The sequence below is a fragment of the Mauremys reevesii genome, linkage group 3 (genome assembly GCF_016161935.1).
Source record: "Mauremys reevesii isolate NIE-2019 linkage group 3, ASM1616193v1, whole genome shotgun sequence".
In the NCBI taxonomy this organism is placed as follows: Eukaryota; Metazoa; Chordata; order Testudines; family Geoemydidae; genus Mauremys; species Mauremys reevesii.
Genome location: NC_052625.1, coordinates 74,638,934 through 74,657,357, shown reverse-complemented (window position 1 = coordinate 74,657,357; position 18,424 = coordinate 74,638,934). Strand labels below are relative to the sequence as shown.

At 41.5% G+C, this 18,424-nt stretch overlaps 1 long non-coding RNA gene across 1 annotated transcript; it reads right to left on the bottom strand.

Annotated features, from left to right (window-relative positions):
- Positions 1 to 8,405: 8,405 nt before the first annotated feature.
- LOC120402390 lies at positions 8,406 to 17,113 on the bottom strand. The gene is made up of 3 exons (XR_005597211.1): positions 17,063 to 17,113; positions 9,703 to 9,791; positions 8,406 to 9,171 (listed from the first exon to the last, which is right to left on the bottom strand). It is a non-coding gene; the product is annotated as an uncharacterized LOC120402390 (long non-coding RNA).
- Between the last annotated feature and the right edge of the window lie 1,311 nt (positions 17,114 to 18,424).

Sequence of the window (18,424 nt, the reverse complement as noted above, 5' to 3'; positions counted from 1 at the left end):
TCTCTCCTTCCTAGTCCTGGAGGGATGAGCGTTGACTCCCGTCTATTTTTGCTGGCATCTGGTCGATTACCGAGTCTAGATTTGCTTCCAGTCTACAACAGTATTGTTAATTCCTGGCAACTTCTGTGAAGTGCGTGACTGGATCAGGCATTTTCCGGTTTATGGCGCTGGGAAGATCTGTATTTGCAGAGAATTTTTGCAGGGACTGTTCTTCTGAGACAGAACTGTGTGTTTCCCTCATTAGCTGACTCCCTTTTTGTGCAGGAGCTCCTTGTACAACCAGAAAGATTGTTGTCCTGGAAGGGTTCAGTGAATGTTACTTTTTCAACTATGACCAAGAAGTAGCTCTATGGCATGTGTGTCAAGGTGCAGCATTATGCCATCCTCTCTTATCTCCCTAGTACAGCCTGGGGGATTCCCTCTGTCTCTGGGTGACTCTGTGTCCCTGGCTTGGAGGATGTTGTACAAACCTCCTCTTCCGAAGTGCTCTGGTGACTTGTAGTGGAAGGTCCTGCATAGCCCCATAGCAACCATTAGTTTTGTTCATCATATTACCCCCAGGTGACTGCACAGTGCCCCAATGTGCAGACACAGTGTTTCCTTGTTTTTCCTTATATTGCCCCATCTGATTCCTCTTTTTTTTTTTGCAGCAGCAGCAGCAGCTTTTCAGTGGTTTGGGACTGGTTTTCTCCAAACCGCTGTTTGTTCTCAGCATGAGATACCATGCTACTTGCATTGATCTGGGTTCCTGCCTGGCTAAGTCTTTGCTGGGTCACGCAAACCTAGTCATTCTGAAATCTCACGAGAACAGAATGGCCAATGTAAAGTGGTGTGATGTGCTAGAGCTGTTCTGTGCACTGATTGTGGCTCGGCTGCAGTCTGATTACACTTTGTATAAATTGGCTTGTAACCTGGACACTTTTTGGTTGATGTGATGTGTTAATATTTTGAGTGAACTTGGTGGTGATAGTACTTTAGTGATCTGTGTTTAATGTTCACTTCAGATGTGTTTTGCTTTATTTTATTCATGTCTTTTTCTGCATATATTGTAATTTTATGTGAACAAAGGTGTTTTTCAGGTCTCTCATTCTCTGTTTCACAGCAGATTTTTTGTTTAGAATCCTCCCCAGCCTCTCCCATGTCTGACTTCAGTTTTAAAGAAAAAGTACAGATGCCCTCACAGCCTTTTCTGTACCTTATAATTGGAAAGAAAAATAAGAACCTCTTGGCCTCATAGGAAGAGGAGAGAAATACACACATTGCTAGCACTTGTCCACTATCCTCCCCTTCTTTATTCCCAGTCGCAGGAGAGAGACAATTCTAGCAACCTCCACATTTGGACCTGGCTCCAGCCAGACACCCTCATCAACCACCATGGCCCTGTTCTCTTACCACTAAGATTTTTCAGGTAATGACCAACTCCTGTCCTCTATGTATTTTCTTGGGGCAGCAGACTGCTCATCCTCTATCTTCTCTCTTTGGAAGCTAGCAAGAAGTCCCACTGGCCCAATCCACCAGATAAAAACCAGAGCAGGGTTTCCACACAGCCTAGGAAAGATCAAGACAAGTGGGATTGTCATTCAGCCTGAGTGAGGTTTCCACTTAGCTTAGTGCACTGTGGCACATATTGCCACATAAATGTTGAAGACACAATTCACCAGGGCAAGGAGGGATATTTCCCTTCCCACCTCTGCCAGATGGTAGTGGCAGATGGACAGGCCATCTGCTCCCTAAAGTGGGCCCTCTTGCTAAAGACAAGATAATGTAGGAGGAAGTAGCCTTTTGCCCCAAAAGGCAGTGAGGGATAGGATGATGGATCATCAAGGCCTCCCCTCCCCCCTTACAAGACATGGTAAGAAAGGGGGAAACTGAGGCTTCGGGAGAGTCAAAAGGTATGTGAATTGCGGGACACCCACACCTTCACTTCTTGTAATGATGGAATCAGGGTGGGGTCAGTGATGTTTACTGCTCTTTTCTGGCAGGTGTCAGGATGGCAGGAAGGTAAGGTACCTAGGGCGAACTTCTCAAACAGTTTTATGAGGTCCGTTAAAATATGAACTCATTTTAGAAAACACTTCACTTTTGAGTTGAAGAGGCTCACAGCACCTAGAACTCTTCTAGGTTTGTTCAGCTGTAGTAAGAGTAATGATCCAAACTGGAATTTATGTAGGCCAGGACACTGGGTTAATAACCCTTCTCTATGAAAAAGTGTCATAGGAATTTTAATGATAAATGGCCAGGGACTCTCTTTTATGTCTCACTCAAAAAATGGTACTGCCAACAAGCACAGTGCCACTTCACGCAGGATATTGATTCAATACTTATCTAAACGGTGCAGTGTCACAAGCTAACATCTCTGCCTGCCTTATCAAGCTGTTCCTTGGAGGCCTCCCATTCAGGGCCTAACTCTACTTCAGTGTGAGAGCTGTAAGAGTTAAAACCAGAATTAAAATCCCCCCTTTCCCAAGCTATTGTGAAACCTGGATCTGGATTTTGGCTTGGGCCTATCTCTGGTGAAGATTACAATAGGCTCACTAGAAGAAAGAGACTTCATATAAGGTGAGTAGAGTCTGTAATTCCACTCCTTCCCCATAGTTGAAATGAAGGGTATTTAGCTATAGAGACAGGAGACAGACACCAAAGAGCAGAACTCTATTTGGGAACAGAGTTTATCCTCCTCCTCTATCACAAGGACCGGGGGGAACATCTGGGATTCCAAGGAACCTTGCTAAATAGGAACAGATAGCCTCACAATATGGGAGCAAAACCAGCTTTATGATTGTAATTTGCTGGCCATATAATGACTAAAAAAGGCAACGTGTGGACACAGGAACAGGGCGAATGTAGCTCTTTCTGCGAACTGTGAGTAACGAGCCAGGTCCCTGACTATTTTCCTCATGCAAGTGTACTGATCGAGATTCTTACAAACAGTGTCCAGTTTGTGGATTCGCTTCCTCTGTCCAAACAGGACTAGCTCATGCAAATGAAATAGAAGAAAAAGTAAAATTGAACCTTTAAAAAGCTTGGAGTTTTTTCCAGCTACACCATGGTTGATATTTCCTAGTGTCTTCCTTCCGCCTAACCTCCTACTTGTTTTCTGCCTCAGCCCCTGGGTTCTACAACCCTGGATGTTATTGTGTTGATCCGGCTTAGCTAGTGCCCTGATACTATAACAACCTAAGAATGGTCATGCTGGGTCAGACCAATGGTCTATCTAGCCCAGGATCCAGTCTTCTGACAGTGGCTAATGTCAGGTGCTTCAGAGGGAATGAAGCGAACATGGCAATTTTAAATGATCTATCCCATCATCCAGTCCCAGCTTCTGGCAGTTGGAGGTTTAGGGACACCTGAAGCATGGGGTTGCATCCCAGACCATCTTGGCTAACAGCAATTAATGGACCTATCCACCATGAACTTCTCTAATTCTCTTTTGAACCCAGTTATACTTTTGGACTTCACAAAATCCCATGGCAATGAGTTCCATGAGTTAACTGTGCATTGTGTGAGGTACTTCCTTTTGTTTGTTTTAAACCTGCTGTCTATTAATTTCATCAGGTGACCCTAGTTTTTGTGTTATGCGTAGAAGTAGATAACGCAAATTCATTTTCTCCACACCATTCATGATTTTTATAGACCTCTCTCATATCCCCCCTTCGTCATCTGTTTTCTATGTTGAACAGTCCCAGTATTTTTGATCTATCCTTGCATGGAACTGTTCCATCCCCCTAATCATTTTTATTGCCTTCCTCTGTACTTTTTCCTATTCTAATATAGCTTTTTTAGATAGGCAACCTGAACTGCACTCAGTATTCAAGGTGTGGGTGTTCCATGGATTTATATAGTGGCACTATAATATTTTCTGTTTCATCTCCTCTTCCACATTGTTAGCTTTTTTTGAGTGCTGCCATAGACTGGGCAGAAATTTTCAAAGAACTATCCATGATGATTCCAAGATCTCTTTCTTGATTGGTAACAGCTAATTTAGACCCCATCATTTTGTATAGCTAGTAATTTTTCCAATGTGTATTACTTTGCACTTAACATTGAATTTCATCTGCCATTTTGTCATCCAGTTTTGTGAGACCCCTTTGTAATCCTTCACAGTCAGCTTTAACTTAAACAGTTTGAGTAACTTTGTATCAGCTGCAAATTTTGCCACCTCACTGTTCACCCCCTTTTCTAAATTATTTCTGAATACGTTGACTAGCACAAGGCTCAGTACATACCCTAGGGGGGACACCCTGTTATTTACTTTTCACCACTGTGAAAACTGGCCATTTATTCCTATCCTTTGTTTCCTATCTTTTAACCAGTTACTGATCCATCAGAGGAACTTTTCTCTTATCCGATTCCTGGCTTCCTGTTTCTGTCAGAGGTGATTGATGTCTTTAGTGGTTTAAACACCGGATTTTTTAAAGCCTTCCCAGGAAGACCTAAAAGGGAAGATGTGCTGCTACACTCCTGCCCATCCCAAAAGAAGAGAGACTTCAGGAGATAATACATAAAGGGACTGGCTACTGGAAAACCACCCAAACCAGGATCTGCTGTCGCAGCTTGAAGACATCCCCAGTCCTTCCATGGGGCATGAAGAAATTATATGAGAAGACCACAATCCACCTGCTACATCCCTGAACCACCTCCTAAAATACCTCCTCATAAAAGACCTTGTCAAGCTGCTGTCTATCTATCTAGGCTTTTATCCTGCACCTTCCCTTGCTGCCATTGGGAACCACTACAGTTGTCTGTAACTGGGAGTATGTTTCTTTGACTCATATGCTTGTCAGCCACTGCAGGGAAAGCCACTGGGACATTGAAGAAGGTTGTGTTGTGTGGGAAGGGAAAAGGAGACAGTGAGGGAGGATACTCAAAACAAACAATCAAAAAGCATAAGAAGTATAGTGTTTCTCCTAACTGCATGGTAATTTAAAGTGACAAGAGTCCTGTGAGAGATTTGTTAAATATGGTAGACACATGGTAGCAATTTAATATGCACAGCAAACAAAAGAAAGGGAAATGTATTAATGTCACAAATCGTGCAATTCAACTGGCTGGTTTAATTAAAGCTGGCATTACCCCATTTTGATAATGGAATTGAACGTTTTGGGAAATATTTTCTGACAGTGTTGGCTTCATACATGTGGACAGTGCCCTTTTCCTACATTTCAAACATGCTTATGGTCATAAAAGACAACTGAGGCTGCTGAATAGAGACAACACAGGAGAGAGTAGGCTCCTACTGAACCTAGGACCTCAGGGATACAGCACAGAAGCTTGTATATTACAACAGTCATCACACCAGGCACATAGTTCATTTTAACTGATTGTCCTCTTTTTCTTGTGTGATGAGACAGAGTGAACAGAAATCCCCCATCTACTGTACCCATACCATTTGTTATTTTGTGTACTCCTGTCATATTCACTCTCATAAAGCTCCTAGCACTTTATTCATTTATTTGTATGTATGATTTTTAATAGTATGGTTATGAGCTGGGTTGAACCTTATTATGGGTTGTGTTAAAGCTACATTGACAGTGAGGTGTGAATACACACTTCACTTAAGATACTTGTAAGAGACCGTTAAGGGGCCATGTCTAAAACAAAGCCTTTTAGCAACTACCAGAGAGAGAGAGAGAGAGAGAGAGAGAGAGAGTGTGTGTGTGTGTGTGTGTGTCAGAGAAAAAATCAAGCTGGAAAAGAGGCAGACAAGAAACTAAAAAAAGACTCGGAAGAGAGCAGGAAGGCCAAGCAGCAGCGTATAAACTTGGATGGCCCTTGGAAAGTTTAGAGAGAGGATCCAAGTGAGGGATTCTGGCTGAAAGAAGCTTTGGAGTATAAGTTAAGAAACTTCTCCTTTTGTTTTCGGTTCCTTCTGCACCTGGAGACTTAGGACTTTGTGCATTTCTTGAAAAATAACCAAGAGTAAATCAAGGAAAATACCAGCCTCCATCATCAATTCTACTTCCAAATGGAACATACCCAGGGCCCCAAACGTTGGCTAGCCATTCATGTCAATGGTGAAATCCTGTTTCCAAGGAGAGAAATTATGAGCTGGTATTCCTGTTGACCCAAAATGGAGTAAATGATGGCCATACTTGCAGAAATCAAAGGGAGATCTAAAGCAGGAGCTGGATACTTCAAAAAAAAAAGGAATTTAAACAAAGCTTCAAAACAAGATCTAAAACAAAAGCTGGAAGTTTCCCAGAAAACGCTCAGATGACTTGCAGGCTGTGATGAGAGCCTTATTAGAGCAACAACTGCAAAGTGCCCAGATGGCGTGTTGCAGCTGGGTTTCCCAATCTGAGGCTGGAATGGTAAAATGGATTGATCAAGCGACCAGCAATCTGATTGCCATAGACCAGACGTTTTTCATCCGGATAGGATAGACCATATAGGCTTTGGCCAATCTGGACCTTGCTAACTGAGATGAGGTGCAGAAAGGATTTAGGAAGCTAAAAATTCAGTTGCAGAAGGAAACCAAACCAAAGGGTCCCAAAGCATCGTGGAAGGCAGTTGCCTCAATGCAGAATTGGGCCCATCAGAAGACTTAGGTAGGAATGGACATTTACAACCATTGTCTACCCTATTTATAACCCCCAGAAGGGAGAGGTCAGGCAGTCCCACCTCAAATAATGCAAAAGCCTTGAGGGAAAAAGTCCCTGGGAGACTTATTTGGCTCGGCTCAGCTCAACATTATAGCTCAAATGAATGGTGGGGAAGGGGACAGAACCTTTAGCAGCCAGGATGAATGGCTCAGCTCTGACACTGCTTCAGAAGTTACCCTCAAAAAAGTGACTGAGTTATCTAAGCCTGGTACACACTCTCACTCTGCGGTTTGGAGTTAGCCCTCAATCTGAGCTGGCCAGGGCATAGCTCAGGCCTAGAAAGAGAAGGAAAGAATAAGCTCCATGTGAACTTCAAAGGATCTGTGGAGATGTGTTTCTTGAGTACCCAGTTACCACCGAGGCCTTCCAGGATAAACTGGCAATGGACCAATTAATAGATACTCAGTTGGACTTGGACTAGCAGAAGGTGCAAGATAAAAGCCTAGATAGACAGCAGCTTGACAAGGTCTTTTATGAGGAGGTATTTTAGGAGGTGGTTCAGCCAAAGGAACCCAAAGACATTGCAAGAGGCTGTGGAATTTGCCACAGCGCATGACTCTTTTCTTGCCACAGTTCACTAGAAGAGGAAGCAGCTGCTAGTGAGGATGATGGAAGCTGATTGCCATGAATCCCATAAGTAGAACTCTGTCTAATATGTGATGAAAGAAGAGATTCTAATCTGGTTCAGGATAAATTTGGGACCACAAAGCTGAAGTTTTGAGGTACAAAGATCAGCCGCACACTTTGTTTAAATCTCGCCAGTTGAACAAAAATAACATGAGTAACCTTTGTTGTATAATTTGTGTGTGGATTGAATCCTGCTCCTCCATATACTCCAAGTGTAAACAGCTGCATACATCCAGCTATCCTATTTGCAAAAAAAGAACTAGATAAATTCATGGAGGATAGGTCCATCAATGGCTATTATGCAGAGATGGTGTCCCTAGTCTGTTTGCCAGAAGCTGGGAATGGGCGACAGGGGATGGATCATTTGATGATTACCTGTTCTGTTCATTCCCTCTGAGGCACCTGGCATTGGCCACTGTTGGAAGACAGGATGGACCTTTGGTCTGACCCAGTATGTCTGTTTTTATATGTGCATGGTTGGGAGATTATTCATGGGCTACAGATACATGGCCATGATTTCCCCTCCCCTCCTTTCCATACGCTTTCATGTTACACAAATACCAGACAACTCAGTTCTGGAGCTCAGCCCTTATCTGATTGAACTATTAGGAGAAAAGAGTCAGACACTAGAAGCCAGGTCTTTCTTCCTTCTAAGCAAGCATTGCAATTTCCAAGAACCCTGGTTGGTCATAGTTTGTGGGACTGGTTAGCCATCTTTATCAGGGACTGGACCAACTCAGCCATGTTCGATTTGGTTGCTGTTTAATAAAGGTATGACTTGGAATGAAACCAGAGTGTCTCCATCCATGCTCAGAGAATAACTAGTTGGAGGGGATATTTACCAAAGGCTTAACTATTTGATTTTGGTTCTTACCAAGCTGGTGGAATTCCTGCTGAAGTAGTAGGACATCAATGAGAAGGGTGCATTTTAATAGCTGATAAGGACAAGTTATTTTTATGTGCTACAATAAATGTAATAATGCATCAGCATAAGTGCAGCATAGAAAACCATTATGATATCAATCCATGAAATATACTATTTATTTTTATTCATGTTAAATTATGTATGGACATTGAAGGGATCATATCTATTGAACTGAGGTATAACAAAACAATCAAAACTGTCTGAGAGGGATTATTTATTAATTTTGCAGTGCCCAGAATTTTGCTAGGTACTTTACAGCATAAATAGAAAGGCATAATCCCTGGTCCAGGGACCTATTATCCAGGTACTTATATGGCCCTCAAAGTATTTGACCACCTCCAATAAGTTAAAAATGATGACATTGCTGTCTCTCCTTTTTCTGCCACAGTAAATTGGGGGTTGAATAGTCTACCTCTGCGCTTGATGCAGTGCATGTGGGGTAATAGGAAGGGGTAAATGAAGACAGATAGGGTTACAGCCATAAAACAATGCTAAGGTGTTGTGGAGATAGGAAGGCAGAAACCCCAGAACTATTTTTTCTTGTGTACATCTGAGTTCATCAATGTCTCTCTTCTGCAGGACCCTCCCCTTCAACACCCTTTCCCTGCAGAGAAGGACTGCATAGAGGAGTACCATCATCTGCTGTTGCTGCATGGGGATAAGGTATCCTTTGAGCCATTACCCTCTTGCCTCCAGGGCTTTTGGGAGCCAGCTGGCCATGTTCATGCCTATAACTTGTAGGCAAGCTTTGAGTCCTTCTGCGTGTGCTGATCACAGAAGTGGGATGGATCACTGGTTGCTATGTAACTCCATGCGTGTAACACTCAGCTGCCTTGTCCTTTGTGATTGGAGGCTGCCTCAGCAAGTGAGCAGAAGAGCTACACAGCACATCTGCAAGCAGGTCAATATTTGGAGAGGTTGGGTAGCCAGCCTGAATGAGGTAGAGGACATTACCAGGAAAAGTTGAATACAAGCCCCTCATCTTCCCAGTGAATGCTCCCATCCCTGTATAAGGCCCTGGGAAAGGAAATAGCATGGATTTGTAGTGGTCCAGGGTGGGGAGGAAAGCCAGCTTGGGTCATTTTTCAGGAAGATTAGAGTGATGGAAGGTGGTTGGGTCTGTAGTGGGGGACAGAGCGGGAGGTTGAGCAGCTAGGAAGAGGCAGCAATCTGGCCATCAGCTGAACAGAGATGGACACATTAAGGAATATGATGGCTGTGGGGGGGAATGTCTGAAGTGTACAACTTCAGTTCCTCGGTGCACTTGACTGTGGATATTCATTGTCAGTGCTGTACAATATTTGTAAGTCTTATAAATGAATTATTTTTAGCCATATCTATATACCTTTTGTATTCACTTCCAACAAATGTTCAAGCAATTAAGTTTTACTCAAACATCCAGGGGAACCACATTTTAATTTGAACGTGCAAGTATTTGCACCGGACCTGCTTGCTCATTCATCCAGTCAGGAAGCAGAAACAATACCATGTAGCTCATCAACTAAACAATGCAGCTAGAATATCAAATATAGAAATCTGAATACTCACCATGAATTCTTCACATAGAATGAAAAAGTGATTGAATAATTCCAAATACCGAATAACTACAAGGAGCTTCCAATCTGCTAATGGATATTCTGTAAGAAGCAAATGGGTCCTTAAGTACGTTATTTGCTGTGAAACCTTTGCTCGGCTTCAATAAGAACAAAGCTGCTTCTTCAGCTGTATGAGCTGGACAAAGTATTCCAGTAACAGTCTCACTAACTGAGTTTCATTGCCTTGAACTAAGCAGGGCTCAGTAACGGGGAAGACTGCACTTGGTGTATGGACCTTTCACCTTTGGAGACCTAGGTGAAATTTTAGAGGGGTAGCCATGTTAGTCTGTATCCACAAAAACAATGAGTAGTCTGGACTCCTCATTGTTTAGGTGCAATTTTGTGATTAGTCAACAATGGAAATGATTTTGTCACTTCTATAGCACAAAATCAGTGCCTCATTTGGCATAATTCTCATTCTCTAATCAGGACGAGGATAGCTGCCTAGCAGGCTTTAGCTGCAAAGCCACAAGTGTGAGATGCATTGACAGAGCTGTGTCTGGCCTGTGCTATCAGCTCTTCTCCTTCCAGACACAAACATGTTCTGAACAAATGTTTTGTTTACATGTATTGCAGTGGCACACTTTCCTCTGGCCTGACCTCAGACATAGAATCCCAGTAGGCGGTTTGCTGGCTCTCTCTGCTTTGCCTGATGGTTTCAGATGTACTGCAGAGCAGGGACGCAGTTTTCCTTGGTGGGCCCCAATGAACGACATTATATGCCAAAGCTGCAGAATTACACAGAGCCCTGAGATAGGGACACACAAACTGACTGAATACACCAGGCACTGTTATTTTAAACACCTTTGCTTTTGGTAACTTTACAAGCTAAAGGGACATTGAGAGCATAAGCAAGATCCTAACTGTTATTTCCCCAATTAATCAAAAAGTTATGATCGCCTGAAGTACTTGGATAACTATCTTCTAAATAGTGCAAGGGAGGGAAGGGGATGGGGAAAGAGTATGGAAATCAAACTTTCCTTGAAATTAAATATTTATTTATATGTGCTAACTTGCTTGATGCAACCTTTACATAATTTATATTGCTGTTCCTGAATGCTCTGGGGACGAAAGTTTTCCTGTAACACTGACATTCACCTATTAACTCTCCCATAGCACCACTTCAGAGTATGATGGTGCCTGATTTTATGAGTTCAGCAGGATCAAGACTTGTTAGGGTGATACATGGGAGACCTCTCAAGAAAAATCCAGGTGGGAGCGGAAAGTGATGTTCCCTTTGATATGAATTTGAGGTAGTATCCCAGCATTGTACTAGGGAGAAATGGAGGTGGTGTTCTTTAGAGGAGAAATGGAAATCAACTCCTGATCACCTGGGGTCATTAAATATCCTGTAACACTTTTAGGAGTATGGCTGTGAGCACTCATGTCCTGGCCAAATTCCTATTCAGAGAATTATCATTTGCCTGTCTGTCTCCTGCAAATGACGCAGAGAAATAATTCATTGATTCCTGCTGGCCTATAACATTGCTGTGTGGTGAAGATATGCTTCATTTCACTAGTGGGTGAAGTGATTCTTATCTAAATAGTCTGTAAAAACACTTCTGAACAGAAGAGTTTGAATGAATTATTAGTAATTATATCATATATTTAAATGTAAGCCCTACTATACCTAGCACAACAGGTAGTGTTTAGCATTCAGCTGCAGAGGCTTTGCATCAGGGCGTGTCCTAAATAGAATTGGTTGAAATATTTTGTACAGTAGTTTTTTTGCAGAAAGATAAGGTTGTCAAAAACATCAATTGCAATGAAAAAAATGGATTTTCCTGAAGGGAATGCCAAAACAAGGAGGAGTGGGGGTTGTTTGTTTTCTTCATTCAAATTGACATTTTGAAATGAAATGACAACTAGTTTCATTTCAATATAAATCATCCAAAAATTCTAAAACAACGTGAAACTGGTTTAAAGTGACATTTTGGCTGTAGGTTTCAAAAATCCAAAACTAAATGGCTTTTTATGTTGCAATGTCAGTTCCAAGAAAACATTTTCATCTTGTTCTGATTTAAAAATGTATTTTTTACATTGTTGCCAAAATGAAAGCCATTTGAAATCAAAATGAAACAAAAAAACCTGTCTTCTTTTCAAAATTCACACTTTTCTTTTGAATTGGTTCAAAGCTTTCTGTGGAAAAAACAAAATTCTTCAAGCCCAAAAAATTTTGAGCAATGATTTTTCATTCAAAATTGCTCATGGGAAGCATTTCAGTTTTCTGACCAGCTCTAATCCTAAATCATTTCACCTTCATGAATACTTAAAGAGCAACATTAATTGGCTGCAGATAGCATACTATGAATTCCACCTCAACTAGAAGGAAATTAATGATCATGTAGGTCCTTAAGGATCAGAAACAATAATCTGAACACTGTGCATCCTCAAGGTTTAAGATATGCAGATGCCAGTTTTTAGAAGCATGGTCATACTGAAACTGAGCTGTTCTTACTTCCCTGCTCATTTGCAAACAAAAGCCTCTAAGGAGTTAGTTGACCAGCAGCAGAGAGGCTGAGGAGCAGATTGGTAAAGAAGTCAGAGAAATAGATCAAGAATAGTAGTTAGTCTTGCCTATGATTTGATGCTTGCTCTAGGTGCAATTAAAAAAATAATAAAAACAGTACAACTATACTTTTTTTTTAATAATTCAAATTCTATTGTACTTTTCAAAACATGCATGGAGTGGACTTGTCAAACACATTCACCCTTTGCCTAAGTCTGCTCCCATTTAAGTCAACGATTACTCCCATTGACTTCAATGGGAGGTATGAGTTAAGCTAATGTTTAGCCCTTTTGAAAAGCCCACCAATTGAAAACAATTAAACTGCTAATTGTACATAGAATAGGTATCCAAAAATCAAGACAATGTGAAACTAACATGCAACAACAATGCTATACAGGATGACATTTTACAAGTACCCACAGATGATAAATGCTAGAAGCATGTTGAGACATGCTCAGTTTTGAGCATAATTGATCTATTTAATCAAAACACTATCTAGAAAGTGAATGAGTTTATCTCACCATTAGGTTATCAGATCAACAGTTTTGGCACTACTCCACCTAGCGGTTAAATGCAGAAACTCTCCCCCATCCCCAATAGACAATCATGAGCTACTGCCAAGAGTTTGTGTTTGTACTTGGCATTGTTTGGGCATGTTTGTAGTTAGTGCAGTGAAAAAAAAAAAAGAGTCAGTGAGTTGGCTGAGATTTATTTCACCACTGACACAATGTTACCTTTAGTATGGCCTGGTCCACACTAAAAAGGGGGTTCGAATTAGGGTACGCAAATTCAGCTACGGGAATAGCGTAGCTGAATTCGAAGAACCCTAATTCGAACTACTCACCCGTCCAGACACAGCAGGGTCGAACTCCGCGGCTCCCCCGTCGACTCCACCACCGCCGTTTGCAGTGGTGGAGTACCGGAGTCGACCGCGGCGCTTCCGGAGTTCAAACTATCGTGTCTAGATCAGACGCGATAGTTCGAACTCCGTGAAGTCGAACTCACCGCATCGACCCGCGTGGTGAGTATGGACCTGCCCTAAGGAAGCACCATACAGGAAGTGTATATATGAGTGATAAGGGAGGCAAAATGAGAATGAGGTTAATTTAGATGGAAGTTAAGGTAAAAATGTAAGGAAAAGTGTTACATCAGAAAGCTTTGAGGGGAATGCACTTCTAGGTTTCACTAAAGTTTTCTGGGGCAATATAACTGTAGGGAAGGGTAGGCAGAAGTCAATGTAAACATGTCCTAACATTATCAAATATTGACCATATCTTATTTTCCGAATGCACTGGATTCAGAGGTGTATAAAATTGAGTTAATGGGGGATTTATTGCAATCTCTCTTATCCCAGCCCTCATTTTCTTTGAATGTGGAGTGTCACTTTAGAATTCCAACTTGGGTGGAAATCATGTGAAATTCAAATATCCATCTGCATCCAAATCTGGGCTCAGAAGCCAGGGTTCAGTCCTGTACAAATGGGAATCTTACCGCTGACTGCTCTGGGTGCATGATTGGACCGTGAAGTCACAAACTCTAAAATAGATTACAACCAGAGAGCTAAACACCCTGAAATTTAGGAAAGTTTAAATTCCATTGGGATTTGAGAAATGTAATTAAGGTTCGAAAGGGGGCTTTTATTATTATTTATAATGTAGTAGTGCCTAGAAACCGTAACCAGTGATCATTGTGCTATATTTTGAATAACTGGTCACTAAAAGATGGTCCTTTAAGACTGTTGGATGAAAGGAACTATAGAAGTGCATGTATTATAATCCTAATGGGACATCCTATGACTCCACCTCTAACAATAAAACTTCAACTAGAAACAAAATAATATTTACAAAACATTAATTTCCTTGTTTCCATTCAAACCATACAGCTATGACTGATCTGGGTTAGAAGAAAGAACATATTGTTTTTGTACACTGTGCTTTGTGTACTATTTGGGTTAAATTAAGACAAATAACCCAGACAGTGTTTTGCTTTGATAGCAGTAATTATTGGCATCAAGAAAATATTGCCCTATTATTTTTAATGGGAAGAATTCAACATAAATGTTTTTTTGATCAAGTTAAGGAGGTGATGTCATATACTAAGGGCTAGATATTCAAAATAAACTACAAGCAAGTAATTTTGGCTGACTAATGTGTGTATCAGATGCACATCTGTGCATGTCTGCAAGAAGATTCTTTATTGTCACAGGAGGTAACAGTCACAGACTGGTTGATGATTTGTGCATCTTGCAAACAGTTGCACAAGCAACTAGACATTTCCTGAATGCTTCCCCTCCCAAAAGAAATCTTCTAAGATTGGTAACAGATAGTTTTGGTCCCTAAACCTGGTGCTCCACTCATTCGCGTAAAAGAGAGTTTTGCTATTTTACTTCAGTGATCCAAACAAGAGATTTTTTGTCAAATGTTCATCTAAAAGTTCTTCCTCATAGATGCCCAAAGTGAGGAAGTTATTGGGGTCCTGTCTCATTCTCAAAATGAAACTAGGGAAAAGTGGTCTAGATAAAATTGCAATAAGATGGGTGCACAACTGGTTGAAAGACCATCCTCAAAGAGTACTTATCTATAGTTCACTGTCAAACTGGGAGGGTGTACCTAGTGGGGTCCTGCAGTGGTCAGTAGTGAACACGTACTATTCAATATTTTCATTAGTGACTTGGATAATGGAGTGGAGCGTACGCTTATAAAGATTGCAGAGCACCCAAACATGGGAAGGATTGCAAGCACTTTGGATGACAGAATTAGAATTCAAAGAACCTTGGCAAACTGGACAATTGGTCTGAAATCAACAAGAAGTAGTTCATTAAAGATATGTGCAAAGTGCTAGCCTTAGGAAGGAAAAATCAAATGAACTACAACAAATTGGGGAATAACTGGCTAGCAGTAGACTGCTGAAAAGGACCTTGGGTCTGTAGTGGATCACAAATTGCATATGAATCAACAATGTGATTCGGTTGTAGAAAAGGCTTCAATCATTCTGGGGTGTATTAACAGAAATGTTGTATGTAAGCCAGGGGAGGGAATTGTCCCGCTACACTCGGCACTGGTGATGCCTCAGCTGGAGTACTGTGCCAAGTTCTGGGTGCTCTGGTTTAGGAAAGATGTGGCTAAACTCAAGAGTCCAGAGGAGATCAGCAAAACTGATAAAAGTGTTAGAAAAACCTGACCTATGAGGAAAGGTTAAAAAAACTGGTCATGTTTAGTCTTGAGAAAGGAAGACTGAGCAGGGAAACTAGTAGCCTTTAAATATGTTAAAGGCTGTTATAAATTGTTCTCCATGTCTACTGAAGGTCAGACAAGAAGTAATAGGCTTAAACTACAGCAAGGGGGATTTTGGTTAGATATTAGGGTGGAAAAAAAAACCCAACAACATTTTAAACCATAAGGACAGTTGAGTTCTGGAATAGGCTTCCAAGGGAGGTTGTGGAATCCCTTACAATGGGAGGTTTTTAAGAACAGGTTGGACAAACACCTTTTAGGGATGGTCTAGGTTTCCTTTATCCTGCCTCAGTACAGGGGGCTGGACTTAATGATCTCCTGAGGCCTGTTCCAGCTTGACATGTCTATGATCTCTGCAGCTAATATGAATTATTACAGGCATTTTTGGCAGTACTTTGTTCAATTGATTAGTCTGATTATCTGAACCACTATGGTCATAAATTTCCTCTTATCCACCACTAGTTCAGGTCCCCAGTGCTTGTTAATTACTCTGAACGTTTGTTTAGTTGTCAGAAATTATTCAATGTCCCCATTAATATTTGGAAAAAAAGAATAGTTTTTGCACTGGTAGTGTTATTTTGCTTAGCTGTGTGTGTCAGATTGCAGAAAAGCATGCCGTTGCAAAAGCAAATATTTGCATACGCTTTCATTTGCATTAATAGATTTGTAGATCCCCCCACATCCTGCTCATTTCTGAGAGGTTCTTAATTAGTCACATAATGCCATTGCACAGACTCTTGAACAGTATAACTATTTATCACGTCTACATTTTTGACTGCATGCATCCGACGAAGTGGGTATTCACCCACTAAAGCTCATGCTCCAAAACATCTGTTAGTCTATAAGGTGCCACAGGACTCTCTGCTATTTTTGACTGAGAGCCTGAAAATATCCTTGAGACCCATTGCCATTTTAGGCAAGCAATCATTGCCAAAATTTTCAAAAGTGACTTGTGATTTTGGGTGCCTCCATTTTTAAGTGGTCAACTTGAAAGACACCTTTGAGCGACCTGGGTTCAGCGGGTGGGAGAGGGCTGAATCCCAGAGGGTGGGTATTAGCACTTTTTTGAAAAGCCGGCCCCTTTTTGTTGTCAAATTGGGCACAGTGACCAGGGCTACTCTACTCACCGTTGGATGGTGCTGCCTCCTGGCAGTTCTGGGAATTAGCTCAGTCAGGCCAAGGCTCATTCTTATGGGAACACACCATCAGTTTCTCCTCTACTGCCCCTCTCTCGCTCCAGCATCCTCTTCGTGACTGACCCCTTAGGCCAGGTCACTACTGTGATTTCCCCTTCCGTGGGTGCATGTATCAAGGTGAGGTTCCTAGTTTTCAGTACTCTCAGGCAGTCTTCCGCTTCGCTGCCTCATAGTGCCACTCCTGCAGTGGCTGGTAGGGGAACCTGGGCCCACTCTCTACTCCAGATTCTGACTCAGGAAGCCTCTAACACGGCAGCTCCTTGTACTTTGCTGCATTTCCCTGAACTGCTTTCATATCCCCTGGCCTTCCCCACACCCTTGGGTTTGCTGGTCTCTTCACTTCCTCCTTCCAGGGAGTAACTTTAGGCAACTTACCTCAGCAGCCCCTCAAACACTCCTTCCTTCTCCCAGAGAGTGACTGCAGATTCCTTCCCTGGAGCCCCTCTGCTTCCACTTTCCTGTCTTTGTAGAATCCCCACCTTTCCCTCACAGGTGAGCTTCTCTCTAATTAGCTGCCTCCAACTAAAGCTCACCTGTTTGCAGCCTAATTAGCTGATTGGGCTCACCTGGCTCAATTCAGCTCTTGCATTGCCAGTGTGGGGAGCACACCAGATCACAGGCACCCAAAACTGAAAGGATCCAAAATTCCTCTAAAAATCTTGGCTATTTTGATTATCTAACCCTGTGTAATTCTAATAAAAGGAAGAACATGTTTCTGACATTTCAGAACCCCCTGAGTATAAGTTATGCTGCATATGACCTGGAGATATTCTGTAAAGCATTAACTAAAATGTCCTAAAACATGCCCAAAAGGCTGCCTTTTATAGAAAAGGTATTCTTATACAGTACATTTAAAATAAAATAGGAAGAATGCAATACCTAAGTCTGTGTATAAGTCTGTTTCATTAATTCATAAACTCTGGGGCATTTGTAATAGTTTTCCTTTATGGAAAAATCTTACAGGATATAATAAAAATGACAAACCTTCCTATTGCTTTTGAACAAGCCTATAGAATTAAATAGAGAATTACATCACAGCAATAGAATTCACTAGGATAGTTAAAAATACCTATGCAATACAAATTGCTAGTAAATTCTATAGGTTTTCAGAGTAATAACCCTATTGATATAATCTGTCTTCAGTGCTATAAAACTTTTCCATAGGAATCATCATTATGAGATTTATGAGATCCAGATTCTTCATTACAAAACGTAACAATCTATTAATAATATTTCACTGGTAAAAGCAGCAAAGAGTCCTGTGGCACCTTATAGACTAACAGACGCATTGGAGCATGAGCTTTCGTGGGTGAATACCCACTTTGTCAGATGCATGTACTGGAAATTTCCAGAGGCAGGTATAAATATGCAAGCAAGAATCAGGCTAAAGATAACGAAGTTAGTTCAATCAGGGAGGATGAGGCCCTGTTCTAGCAGTTGAGGTGTGAAAACCAAGGGAGGAGAAACTGGTTCTGTAGTTGGCAAGCCATTCACAGTCTTTGTTTAATCCTGAGCTGATGGTGTCAAATTTTCCGATGAACTGAAGCTCAGCAGTTTCTCTTTGAAGTCTGGTCCTGAAGTTTTTTTGCTGCAGGATGGCCACCTTAAGATCTGCTATTGTGTGTCCAGGGAGGTTGAAGTGTTCTCCTACAGGTTTTTGTATATTGCCATTCCCAATATCTGATTTGTGTCCATTTATCCTTTTATGTGGGGACTGTCCAGTTTGGCCAATGTACA